At 31.7% G+C, this 15,190-nt stretch overlaps 1 pseudogene; it reads left to right on the top strand.

Annotated features, from left to right (window-relative positions):
* The window catches only part of LOC143219519 (cytochrome c oxidase subunit 1 pseudogene), a 31,581-nt pseudogene extending 18,774 nt beyond the window's left edge, over nt 1-12,807 (top strand).
* Nucleotides 12,808-15,190: the final 2,383 nt, after the last annotated feature.

The raw sequence follows: 15,190 nt of genomic DNA, 5'->3' as shown, positions 1-15,190 counted from the left end.
TATACGTGAATTAGAAGGGCGAGTGTTAAGCCGTTCCAGAACGTTAGCACCTTCTGTAAGAGTCGAACGGCTATGTCAATAGCTTCACGTTTGCAGTGATTCGGTGATTCAATGCAGGTACTGCTGGAGTATATTTACTGAACAGTATTGCCAATAGACACCTTACTTCACGGTATGAATAGTAAGGAATGGTGTCTAACCGTTTTAGAGCATTGCAAATTAGTATAAAGAAAAGCATATTGGAGGTGGCCATAACTACGCAGAAACAGACTCGCCGTTTCGAGAGTATAACGCTGTATACAGGGAAGAAATTCGTATGCATTTGAGTGTCATGCACCTTAACTTCATGTATGAATTTGAAGATTAAGGGCCAAGCCGCACGAGGACGTTATCACCTTCCGTGGGAGACGATCGGCTAAGTCAGTAGCTTCACCTATCATACGATTCGGAGATAAAACCAGGTACTCCTCTGTACCTGGTCACAAACCATTTGAGAGCGTTACCAATTGGAAGCGTTACGATTTACCGAAGGCTTTACCTTCCAAGGACCTATCCCGCTGCAGCGAGTGTCATGCTTGGAGCTCACGGAAACAAATTACTACTCAGTTTAGGAGACGGAAACCATATTTGTATGTACGAAAACAGTAATGGAGAGTCATTTCAAAGTAGCGAGTCAAATCTTCGGCGAGCATTACCAATTCGTATTAAGTCTTTATTTTTACCGAATACCTCACCTTCCGAGAATCTATCACGCTGTATCGAGCGTCGCGCTTATTGCTCTCGAAATCAAATTAGTAGATATTTTAGTGGACGGACATTAAATTTGTGTGTATAAATATCATCCTCGGGGGTAACCGCTCGGGAACTTTACCACCTTTCTTTACGGCCAAGTCAAACGCTTCACCCATTCTATGACTCCGAAAGGCAAACCAGATATTGCGGAAGAAAATGCGCTGTACAGCATTGGCAATAGAATCAATAATCCGCGGGCCGCGACAGTCGACCAGGACCAATCGCGGAATAATCAGCGGACCGCGACAGTCGACTATCACCAAGCGCGGAATATTCCGCGAGCCTACGTTGCCTTCGTTAACCAATTGCAAAATATCCTTCAATTGCGACAGAAAACGTTTAACCACATGTTTTTCCTATTGTGTAAAAAAAATGTAAAATGCGATATTTGCGATACAACACTGTGTATCAATCGCTTAAGAAGTACATTCTTAATAATCTCGGTGAATAATTTCGATGCCCGTTACTGCAAGTACGATCGACCGCGCGTGGTAGTACGAGTCAGTCGTCACTTGAACGTCACAGATATTTCGATGCGGAAGCATAAGTACAGCGATGATGCAAATGGGTTAAAGTAGAGTTCCAAACCGTTCAAGATCGTTCACAATTGATATAAAGTCAAACGTTTTACCGAAGGCCTTACCATCCGCGAACCTCACTCGCTTCATTCAGAGTATTACTTCTTGATCAGAGAGAGAAATTATTCTTCATTTCAGTGACGGGCACATTAACATCATGTTAGAATTAGAAGATCGTGTGTGACGGAGTTCGAGAACTCTACCGCCATGTTTGAAGATCGAACGACTAAGACAATAGCTATTCCTGCTTTGCGATTCCGAGCGTCATATCAGGTAATACGGGATTAAATCAGCTAAAAAGTATTGGCAATTGACACCTTAATTCACGGCATGAATATTAATCGAGGAAGTCATGCCTTCGGAGAACATTACCTATTCGAACAAACTGATTCGCATTACCGAATACCTTACCTTAAGAGAACCTAATCCGCTGTAGCCGGTGTCTTACATATTGCTCACGGAGACAAATTAGTACATATTTTTGAAGTCGTACAGAACATATTCATGTATAAATATGTAAAACGGGGACAAACCGTTCGAGATTGTTGCTACCATCTTTAAGAGTCGAACGGCCACGTCAATAGCTTGACATATGCTGTGATTTCGAGAGCCAAAGTTGGAATTCCGGGTGTAAATACTCTGAACAGTAATGGCAATAGACGCGTTAATTCACGGTTTGAATATTGAAGTAGAGCGTCAAACCGTTTGAGAACGTTACCAATTGATAAAAAGTCAAACGCTTTACCCAATGCCTTACCTTCCGAGAAGCTAACCCGCCGCATCGAGAGTATAGCTAAGTGTCTAGGGAAATACATTATTATACAATTTAGTGACGTCACCTTAAATTCCTGGATAAATTAAAATATCGAGGGTCCTTCCGTTCGAGAACGATGCCACCTTCTGTGAGAGACGAGCAGGTGTGTCAATACCCTCTCGTATTCTTCGCTTCTAATAGTCAAGTTTGGTATTCCGGTAGTAAATCCACTGTACGGTATTGGCAATGGATACCTGAATTCGCGATTTCAATATTAATGAAGGCGACATGCCGTTGTAGGGCATTGCCTATTCGTGTATGGTTAAACTCCTTACAGAATTCCTAACCCTCAGAAAAACAGACGCGCTGTATCCAGAGTGTTCAGAGGTACGAACGAGTATATATTTTAGCGACGAGCACCGTAATTTCTTGTGCGAATTAGAAGATAGATTGTCAAACCACTCGAGAGCGCTGCCACCATCTGTGAGAGTCAAACGGCTAAGTCAATAGCTTCACCCATCCTGCGATTCCGGGAGTTAAAACAGGTATTCCGGAAGCAAATCCGCTGAACAGTATTGGTAATGGATATTTTTATTCACGGTCTGAATATTAGAATATAACGTCAAACCCTTCGAGAACGTTACAAATTGCTATAAAGTTAAACGCTCTACCGAACACCTTATCATCCGAAAAGATATATCCGCTGTAGAGAGAGTATAACCTCGTGTTCAGAGAATGAAACTAGGCTCCACTTCGGTGACGGGCACATTAACATCATGTTCGGGTTAGAAGGTCGAGGGTCAAACCGTTGGAGAAAGTTACCTCCGTCTGTGCGAGACGATCGGCTAAGTCAATAGCTTCATCTATTCCGCGATGCCGAGAATCAACCCGGGAAATCTGAGTGTAAGTTCGCTGAATGTATTGCCAGTAGACACCTTATTTCACGGTTAGAATAAAAAAGTAGATCGTCAAACCGTTTGAGAGCATTGCTAGTTGATATAAAGTCGAACACATTACCGATGGCCTTACCTTCGCAGAAGCAAACTCGCCGTTTCGAGAGTGTAACACCGTGTTCAGAGTTACCAACTAGTATACATTTACTGACGAGAACCTTGTTTTTATGCACGACTGAGAAGGTCGAGGCTCAAACAGTTCGAGAACGATACCACCTTCTGTGACAGACGAACGGCTATGCCAACAGCTACACCTATCTTGTGGTTCGCAGTGTCATCCCGGGTAAATCGAGAGTAAGCTCGCTGAAGATTATTGACATCAGACACATCAATTCGCGGTTTGAATATTAAGGCATGCGGTCAAGCAGTTGTAGACTATTACATATAGGTGTATGGTCGGCCTTATGTCAGAAGGCCTAAACATCCGAAAAACGATCCCGCCTTATCGGGAGTATCACACTGTGTTCAGAGGAACGAACTAGTATTCATTTTAGTGACGAGCACCTTAATTTCATGCATGAATGAGAAGAACGAGTGCCAAACCGTTCGAGAACGTTGTCACCTTCCATGAGAGACGAACGGCTAATTCAATAACTGCACCTGTCATGTGATTCCGTGTGCAAAACCAGGTATTGCGGGAGTAAATCCGCTGAACATTATTGGCAATACACACATCAATTTACGTTTTGAATGTTAATATAACCCATCAGGCTGTATGAGTGCGCTGCCAATTTTTATATATTCTAACGATTTACTAGAGACCTTACACTCCGAACGCCTAACCCGCTGTATCGGTAATGAAAATTCGGGTACAAAAAACGAAATTAGTATTCATTTCAGTAATGGGCATCTTATCATCGTGTATGGAATAGAATATCGGGGGTCAAACCGTTCGAGAACGCTACAATCTTCTGTAAGAGACGAACGGCTATGTCAATAGCTTCACATATCCTGTGGTTCAGTGAGTCAAACCAGGTATTCCGGGAGTAAATCCGCATAGCATAATTGGCAATAGTTACCTTAATTCACCGTTTGAATGTTGAAGTAGAGCGTCAAACTGTTTGCTAGCGTTACCAATTGTTATAAAGTCAAACGGTTTACTGCAGATCTTACCCTCCGAAAATCAAACACGCTGTATCGAGAGTATAACATGTTGTTCTGTGGGTCGAATTAGTATACCTTTTAGTGACAGGCACCGTAATTTCCGCTATGAATTAGAAGGTCGAGTGTCAAACGGTAAGAGAACGTTACCTCCCTCTTTGAGATACGAAAGGCTAAGTCAATAGCTTCACCTATCCTGAGATTCCGTGAGTCATACCAGATATTCCAGTATTAATCCGCTTGACAGTATTGGCAATAGACAGTTTATTTCACGGTATGAATATCAAAGCAGAGCATCAAACCCTTGTACAGCTTTGCCTATTCGTATAGTGTCAAACATATTACCGAAAACCTTGCATTCCGTGAAGCTAACCCGCTGTATCGTGTAGACAACTTTGTGTTCAGAGAAGCAAGTCAGTTTAGATTTTCGTGACGGCAACCTTAATTTGATGTATGAATTGGAAAACCGAAGGTAGATACTTCTGATAACGGTACCACCATCTATGAGGATCGAGCGGCATAGTCAGTAGCTACAACTATCATGCGTTCCGAGGGTGTGGTGAGGTATCCGAGAAGTCAATGTACAGTGCAGTATTAGCAATGGACACCTTAATTCACGGTATGAATATTAAAGCAGACCGACAACCCGTTGTAGTACGCTCGTCATTGGTGTAGAGACAAATTTATTTACCGAAAGACTTACCTTCCGTGAAGCTATCCCGCTGTATCGGGAATATAATGAAAATTGTTATGCATTTGAGTGACGGTCACCATAACTTCATGAATGAATTAGAAGATTGGTGGTTAAACCTAGCGAGAACGTTAGCAACTCTTTTGAGAATAGAAGAGCTAAGTCAATACCTACACTTATCCTGAGATGCCGAAAGCAAGAGTAGGTATTCCAGGAGTAAATTCGTTAAACGGTATTACCAATAGTCGCCTTAATTCACGGATTGAATTTTAAAGAAAACCGTTAATCCGATTGTGAATGCGACGCAATTTGTATAAATTCAAAGGCAGTACTGGAGACCTAACCCACCGAAAGCCTAACGCGCTGTACCGAAATTATAACATGGTGTTCAGAGCATCAATGCAGTATATATCTTAGTGACCGGAACCATAATTACGTGAATCAATTAGAAGGCCGATTGTCAGACCCTACGATACCGTTCCCACCTCCTATGGGAGTAGAACAGCTAATTCAATTGCAGCTCCTATCCGATGATTCCGATAGTCATATCAGGTGCTCCGGGAGTAAACGCGCTGCACAGAATTGTCAATGGACTCACTTATTCACGGTTGGATTATTAAAGTATACCGTCAAATCGTTTGAGAGCGTTACCATTTGGAATAAAGTCAAAAGTTTAACCAATGGTCTTACCTCCCGCGAACCTCACCGGCAGTATCGAGAGTATCCGTTGGTGTTCAGAGAAAGAAATTAGTCTTTATTTCTGTCACTGATGCCTTAATTTCATGTCTGAATTAGAAGGTCGAGGGTCAAATCAATCGAGAACGTTACCACCATCTGTGAGTGCCGTACGGCTCAATCAATAGCTTTGCCTATCCTGCGATCCGGAGAGTCAAGCCAGATATTCCTGGTGTAAATCCGCTGAACAGTATTCACAATAGATACCGTAATTCACGGTTTGAATATTAATTCAGACCGCCAAGCCGTTTCAGAGCATTGACAATTGATACGAAGTCAAACACTTTACTGATAGCTTTACATTCGGCGAAGCTATCCCGCAGTATCGAGAGTGTGACTTTGTGTTCAGTGGAGGAAATTAGTCTCCATTTCAGTGACGGGCACATTATTGTCATGTTAGAATTAGAAGATCGTGTGTGACGGAGTTCGAGAACTTTACCGCCATCTTTGAATATCGAACGACTAAGACAATAGCTATTCCTGCAATTGACACCTTAATGCACGGCATGAACATTAATCGCGGAAATCATACCGTCGGAGAAGTTTACCAATTCGTAAAGTGTCATGCCCTTTTTGTATACCAATGGCACCGATCTGGAGCGGTTTGGCCCTCTATCATCTAATTTGTACATGAAGTTAATGTGCCGGTTACGGAAACGAATACTAATTTTTTTCTGTGGACTCGAATTTATTCTCTCAATGTCGCCGCTGAGGTTCGGGGAAGGTATGGGCTTCGCTTAAACGTTAGACCTTATACCAATTGGTAACCCTCTGAATCGTTTTGACGATCTACTGTAATATCCACACCGCGAATTAAGGTTATTATTATTCGTATATATATAGGTATTATTTGGGAATTATTCCCAAACCACGTCATAGGACTTTCTTCCGGAGTATCTGGTTTGGCTCTGCGAACCAGAGGATATTGGAAGCTATTGACTTAGCCGTTCATCTCTCACAGAAGGTAGTAACGTCCTAGAAGGGATTGACCCTCGATTATCCAATTCATACATGAAGATAAGGTGCCCGTCACGGAAATGGAGACTAATTTGTTTCTCCGAACACGAAGTTATACACAAGATACAACTGGTTAGGTTCATGGAGGGTAAGGTCTTCGGTATGACTTTCAACATTACAACCATTATTTAACGGTGTACAAATGGTTGACACTGTACTTTAATAATCAAACACTGTGCTATGGTATCTATTGCCAATAATCTACTGCGGATTGACTCTCGGATTACCTGGTATGCCTATCGGAATTGCAGGATAGGTGAAGTTATTCACTTAACCTTTCCAGTCTCAAAGAAGGTAGGATCGCTCTTGAACGGATTGACTGTCGATTTCTCTTTTGATACCTGAAATTAAGGCATCCGTATGCTAAAATGTCTACTAATTTCATTCCGTGAGCAGAATGGCACTAGCTAAAGCGGGTTTTGAACTATGCCGGTAATGTAATCGGTAAAAAGAACGTCTCTATAGAAAATGGTACTCTCCTCCGACGGACTGACCTTCTGCTGTAATCTTCGTACCGTGAAATAATGGGTCTATTATGGGACTCAGCCGTTCGACACTCAAAGAAGGTAGAAACGTTCTCGAACGGTTTGACACTCTATCTGTTTATTCATATGTGAATTTAAGGCCCCCGTCACAAAAATGTATACTGATTTGTGTCTCTGAACACGAAGTTATACCCACTATACAGCGCGTCATGCTTTTGCACGGTAAAGTCATCAATGAAACGTTTGACATTATGCCAATTGGTAGCATTCTCACACGTTGTTACGCTCTATTTTAATATTCACTCCGCGAATTCAGGTATCTATTGCCAATACCCTTCAGCGGATTTACTAGCGGATTACCTGGTTTGTCTCTCCGAATCACAGGGTAGGTGAAGCTCATGACTTAGATATGCGAATCACAAAGAAAGCGGTAGCGAAATGGAACGGTGTGAATATCGATATTCTTATTCATACAAGAAATGAAGGTGCCCGTCCCTAAACGGAATAATAGCTTATTTCCCTGAACACGAATTTAGATCATCGATGCAGCAGTTAATAACTCGGAGGGTAAGGCCTTCCGTAATGTGTTTGACGCTATACCGACAAATATTTGGTACTCCACTCTTATATTCGTACCGTGAATTAACGTGTCCAATAGTAATATTGCACTGTGAATTGACTCCCGGAAGACGTTGTCTGACCCTCGGAATCGCTGGACAGATGTATCCATTGATTTAGCAGTTCGACTCTCAAAGGAGGTGGTTTCGTTCTCGAGCGGTTTGACTCTCGATTTTGCTACTCACATATAAAAATAAGGTGTCCGTATGCTTAGGTGTCTCCTAATTAGTTTCCATGAACCGGAAGTATGACGCTCTATACAACGGGCTAGGATTTAAGAAATTAAGGCCTTCGGTATAGGTTAGACACTATATCAATAGGTGATGTTCCACAAAGGTCTGACGCCCTACTTTAATATGCAAACCCTGAACTATCGTGTCCATTGACTATATCGCACTGTGGATTGACTCTCGGAATACCTGGTCTGACCCTCGAAATCACAGTACAGGTGTAGCTATTGAATTAACGTTCGTCTCTCTATGAAGGAGGTAACGTTCTCAAAGGGTTTGGCCCTCGATCTTCTAATATATACATGAAATTATGGTGTACGTTACAAAAATGTCTACTACCTTGCTTCACCGAACACGAAGTAATACCCTCAATATAGCAGGTTAGCTTCTCGGTAGGTAAGGCCTACAGTAAAGTGTTTGACTCTACACCAATCGGTAATAGTCTACTGCGGCTTGACTGCCTGCTATAATATTCAAACCATGAATTGAGGTGTATACTGCCCGTACCGTTCAGGGGATGTACTTCCGTAATACCTGAATTGCCTCTCCGAATCTCAGGATTGGTGAAGCTATTGTCGTAGCGGTTCCACTCTCATAGATAGTGGCAACGTTTTCAACCGCTTGGACCCTCGATCTTCTAATGCATACATGAAGTTAAGTTGCCCACCACTGGAATGAAGACTAATTACTTTCTCTGAACACGAAGTTATACTCAAGATGAAGCCGGTGAGATTCGCGGAAGATTACGCCTTAGGTAAACGTTTCACTTGATACCAATTGGTATCGTTCTTAAACGGTTTGACGCTCTACTTTAGTATTCAAACCTTGAATTAAGGTGTCTATTGCCATTAATACTCAGCGTATTTGTACCCGGAATACTTCCTTTGACTTTCGGAATCGCAGGATACGTGAATATATCGACATGGCTGTTCGGCACTCAGGGAAGGTGGTAACTTCCTCGATATGTTTAACACTCAATCTTTGAATTCATACATGAAATTTATATGCCCGTGACTAAAGTATATACTTATATGTTCCTCTAAACACGAAGACATAATCTCGATGCAGCGGGTTAGCTTCTCCGAAAGTAAGGCCTTCGGTAGAAAGTTTGACTATATAGCAATAGGGAACGTTCAACAACGGTTTGATTCTGTTAAATAATATTCATACCACGAAATTGCGTGTCTAATGCCAATACTGTTCAGCGGGTTCAGATACGGACTACCTGGTTCGACTAGTATTGTGGCGAGTTACTTTTATTGCATATATAATATGAAAATTTGTTCTATTGAAATTTTCTACTGTTGACAAATTTTATTAAATTTAAAATATAAATAAGCTAATAATTAAGCATATAGATTCATAATGTATCGATATATTGTAAAATATAATTTTATATGAAATATATATTTAATAATTAGTTTTATACTATTCTAGTAGTATAAATAATTAATTTTATACTATTTTAGTCAAGTAGCATAAATTAATTTATTATAAATAATTAATTTTATACTATTTTAGTCAAGTAGTATAAATTAATTTATTATAAATAATCAATTTTATACTATTTTAGTGGTATAAATAATTAGTTTTGTATTATTTTTGTTCAGTAGAATATAATTATAATTAAATTATAATATTAATTTATTAAATAATTATATTTCAATATGTGATTTATATAATATTTGTAGGTTTATTAATTATTTTGTAATAATTTTTTTGAAATCCATGAATATTAAATAAATATTTAGTTAATGAAGTTTATTAATTATTTAATTTATGTACGGATACAAAACCCATAAATATTAAAAATTATTTATTTTAATATTTTATAAGTTTATTAATTTAATTTATTTATGGATATTATTAATACTTATAGGCTTATTGATTATTTAATATCTTTAAGAATATAAAACCTATAAATATTAAAAATTATTAATTTTAATATTTGATAGGTTTATTGATTTAATTTATTTAAGGATATATATATTTATTTTACTATTTTATAGGTTTATTCATTATTTATAGTAATTTATTATATATATACATATAGTAATTTATTCAAATTATTTAATATATATATATATATATATATATATATATATATATATATTATCAACTGAATTAATTCTTTAAAATTCAAAATTTTATATGCTTTTACATTTAAAAAAACAAATATATATATATAATAATAATATTCCGGAAAAAAGAAATATTTTGACAGGATATTTATGAAAATTTATTTACTATTATTAGTTACAAAAATTTTAAAATAATTTTTTAAATTATGGTATAATTTAATTTTGAATAAATTATGCAAATTAATTTTAAAATATAAATCTCCAATTTTCATATATTTAATATATATATTATATTCATTCTTTTTAATACTATCAAATATTATTTTATAGAGATTTATTTTTGAGATTGTAATATTTAATAGAATTAGAATAGTTAATTAAAATTCCAATAATAAATTATCGAGTTCATTGATTTTTTATATATCAATTATTTCTAGAATTTTTTTGGTAATTTATATAATAAATTTTATAAATTTCGTTGAAATAATTTATTTAAAAAATTTATTAAATTATTTTTTATTTATTTCATTTATAATAAAATTAGGATTATTTCCTTTTCATTTTATAATAATTAAATCTTATGAGTTAATAATTTGAAATTCTATTTTTTTTTCTTCAACTTTAATAAAATTTATAACTTTAAATTTTTATTGTTTAATTTTAAAATTAGAGTACAAAATAATTTTTTTTGGAACTCTTAGAATTATATATTTATCTATTTATAAATTAAAATTAATTAATATGAAAAGAATAATTAGATGTTCAGCTTTAATATTAAATTATATATAAATTATTGTTTATTATATTAACGAAAAATATTTTTATTCATTAACATTATTTAATATATTAATTATTTATATATTATTATTTATATTATATAAATATAATTTTATAAATAATAATTTAAATAATTTTATACTAAATTATAAAAATTATTTAATTATTTTATTTCTATTAATTTTATTAATATATTCAATATTACCAATTTTTTTTCTTTTACTATTAAATGATTATTAATTAAAAATTTTATATATATTATTGAATATAATATATTTATTAGACTTCTAATTTTATTAATCAGAAATATTAATTTATATTGTTATATAAAAATTAGTATATTTTTATTTATAAATATTAATTTTTTTTTAATTTTGTATTAATTTTAATTTTAAGTTTAATTTTTTAATGTTATTTTATTCAATACTTAATATTTTAATAGTATTTATATTTTATATACTATAAAAATGAAATACTTAATATAGTTTATTTACATAATTTTATATTTGCTATTTAATGTTTTTTAAACTATAATTAATAACTAATAAATATAAAAAGTATTATGTCTGATAATAGAAATAAATTGTAAATTTATTAATGAAAATTCAAAAACAAATTTTTAATACTAAAAAAATTAAAGTTAAATTAAAAACAATTTTTTTTCAAAATTAAAAATAAATTTCAATTTTAATTTTAATTATGTGATTCATATCAGCAAATCATAAAGATATTGGCATTCTTTATTTTATATTAACTGTATGATCACGAACAATTGATTCATCCTTAAGATTTTGAATTCGTGTAGAAATAAGAATTCCTGGAATATTTTTAAATAATGGTCAATTATATAATTCTGTAATTACTAGTCATGCATTTTTAATCATTTTTTTTATAATTATACCTTTTTTAATTGGAGGATTTGGTAATTGATTAATTCCTTTAATATTGAGATCACCTGGTATATCATTTCCTCCAATAAATAATATTAGATATTGATTATTACCTCCTTCACTATTGTTATTATTAACTAGAAGAATTTTTAATTTTATATCTGGAACTGGATGAACTGTATGTCCACCTTTATTTAATTATATTTTTCATTCATCTCCTTCTGTAGATTTTACAATTTCTTATTTACATATATCTGGTATTTCATCACTTTTAGGAGCAACAAATTTAATGACTACAATTATATTAATCCAAAATTTTAGACTAGATTTAGATATAATACCTTTATTTCCTTGATCTTTTTTTATTACAATAATTTTATTATTATTATCTTTACCTGTAGTAGCAGGAGCTGTTACAATATTACCATTTGATCGTAATTTTAATACATCTTTCTTTGATCCTATAGGAGGAGGAGACCCTGCATTATATCAATATTTATTTTGATTTTTTGGTCATCCAGAAGTTTATATCTTAATTTTACCTGGTTTTGAATTAATTTCTCAAATTGTTATAAATGAAAGTGGTAAATAAGAAGTATTTGGTAATTTAGGAATATTTTATGCAATATTAGGGATTGGATTTTTAGATTTTATTGTTTGAACTCATCATATATTTACTGTTGGATTAGATGTAGATACTCGTGCTTATTTTACTTCAGCAACTATAGCTATTGCTGTTCCTACTGGAATTAAAGTTTTTAGATGATTAGCAACTGATTATGGTTCACAATTTAAAGTAAATAATTCTATTATATGATCATTAGGTTTCATTTTACTATTCGCAATTGGAGGATTAACAGGAATTATATTATCCAATTCATCTATTGATATTATTTTACAAGATACATATTATGTTGTTGCTCATTTTCAATATGGTTTATCAATAGGAGCTGTATTTTTTTAATTATTTCAAGGTTTTTTCACTGATGTCCTTTAATTACTGGTTTAATATTAAATAAAAAAATTATTAGTATATCAATTTTTAATAACATATATTGGAGTGAATTTAACATTCTTTCCTCAACATTCTTTAGGTTTAATATGAATACCTGGTCGTTATTCTGATTATCCTGATTCTTATTATTGTTGAAATCTATTATCTTCAATTGATTCTATTATTCCATTAAATAGAATAATTTTTTTATTATTTTGAATTTTAGAAAGATTAATTTATAAACGTTTATTATTATTTAAATATTTTCTATCTTCTTTACAATGATTAATAAATTTTCCTCCAGTAAATTATTCATTTAATGAGTGTTGAATTTTAATAACTAAAAAATTTTTATATGGCAGAAAAGAGCAATGAATTTAAAATTCAATTATATAAAATTGAATTTTATTATTAAAAATAGCAACGTGAAATATATTTTTTTTCAAAATTCAAATTCTTTTTACTATGATAATTTAATTTATTTACAAAATTTTATTATAATATTTATATTAATAATTATTTTTCTTATTTCATATTTAATTGTTGATATTTTAAATAATAAATTTATTAACTTATATTTATTAAAAAATCATTTAATTGAAGTAATTTGAACAATTATTCCAACAATTACTTTATTATTTATTTGCTTTCAAGCTTTAAAGATTTTATATTATATTGATGAATTATTAAATCCTTTCCTTCAATTAAATCAATTGATCATCAATGATATTGTTCTTATTAATATTCTGATTATAATAATATTGAATTTGATTCATATATATTAATATATGAATCAATAAATCAATTTCTATTATTAGATACAGATAATCGAATAGTTTTTCCTATAAAATTACATTTACGTTTATTAGTTTCATCAACTGATGCAATTCATTCTTGAACTGTACCATCTTTAGGTGTTAAAATTGATGCAATTCCAGAACGAATTAAACAATTTAATTAACTTTGTTTACGAGCTGGATTATATTTAGGACAATGTTCTGAAGTTTGTATTAATAAATTTTAGGTTTATGCCTGTTACACTTGAAAAAACATTTTTAACTAATTTTGTAAAATGAATTAAAAATAAAGTTTAAATTAAAAATTAGTTAAAATATATGACATTAAATTGTCAATTTAAAATTAATACCCATTATTATTTTTTAAGTATTTAAATCATTAAGTATCTTAAATTTAATAGAATTGATCTTTTAAATCAATAATAGTAAAAATTACTTTTAATGAATCCCACAAATAAGACCAATTTTTTTGTGTGAACTATATATTTTTATAATTTTTAAATTATTGTATTTAATAATTAATTTAAATTATATATTAATTAATTTAAATTATAATAAAAAAAAACTTAATATTTATAAATGAGTATTAATTTTATAAATTAATTTGAAATATTTGATCCAATTTTTAGAATAAATATTTGTAGATAATTTGTTTCTAATTGAATATTTATTTGTTTTCCTACTATATTTTATATAATTTTATTCAATAATTATTATATTATTTTAAATTTAATTAATATTTTATTTATTAAATTTATTAAATTAATATGTATAGAATTCATTATAAATTATAAATATAATTCAAATATTATTATTCCTGTAAGTTTATTAATATATATTCTTATTACTAATTTTTTAGGATTAATTCCTTATGTACTTATTCCAACAAGACATTTATCATTTAATTTAATATTATAATTAACATTGTGAATAGCTTTAATTTTACATGTAATAATTAATTCTTATAAATTATTCTTTATTCATTTAGTACCATTAAATTCACCTTTATATTTAATATATTTTATAGTAATTACTGAATTAATTAGAAATATTATTCGTCCTTTAGCTTCATCAATTCGATTACGTGCTAATTTAATTTCTGGTCATTTAATTTTAACATTATTGGGCAATTTTATTTTAAATTTTCCAAATTTAATCTTTATTTCATTTTGAATTCAAAATATATTAATAATTTTAGAAATTTTTATATCACTTATTCAAGGTTATGTATTTTCAATATTAATAATTTTATATTATTCTGAATATTAATATTTTATGATAAAAAATACTTTTCCTTATCATTTAGTTACATTAAGACCTTGACCATTGTTATTATCATTAAATGTAATAAATTCAATAATTGATGTAATTAATTTAATATATTTCAAATTTAATTATCAATTGTTAATAATAATTTTTAATATCATTTCAGTTTTTATTTTATGAATTCGAGGTATTATTCGTGAAAGAACTTATCAAGGACATCATACAAATTATGTAATAAATTTTTAAAAATTTTGTATAATTTTATTTATTTTATAAGGATTATTTTCTTTCATTTCATTTTTTTGAAGTTATTTACATATATATATTTCCTCCTCAATTGAAATTATAAATATATGATCTCCTAAGGGTATTATTATATTTAATTATTTAGAAATTGCTTTATTGAAGTCAATTATTTTAATCCATTCAGG

The sequence above is a fragment of the Lasioglossum baleicum genome, unplaced genomic scaffold, assembly GCF_051020765.1.
Source record: "Lasioglossum baleicum unplaced genomic scaffold, iyLasBale1 scaffold0037, whole genome shotgun sequence".
In the NCBI taxonomy this organism is placed as follows: domain Eukaryota; kingdom Metazoa; phylum Arthropoda; class Insecta; order Hymenoptera; family Halictidae; genus Lasioglossum; species Lasioglossum baleicum.
This window is presented reverse-complemented; position numbering and strand designations above follow the sequence as displayed.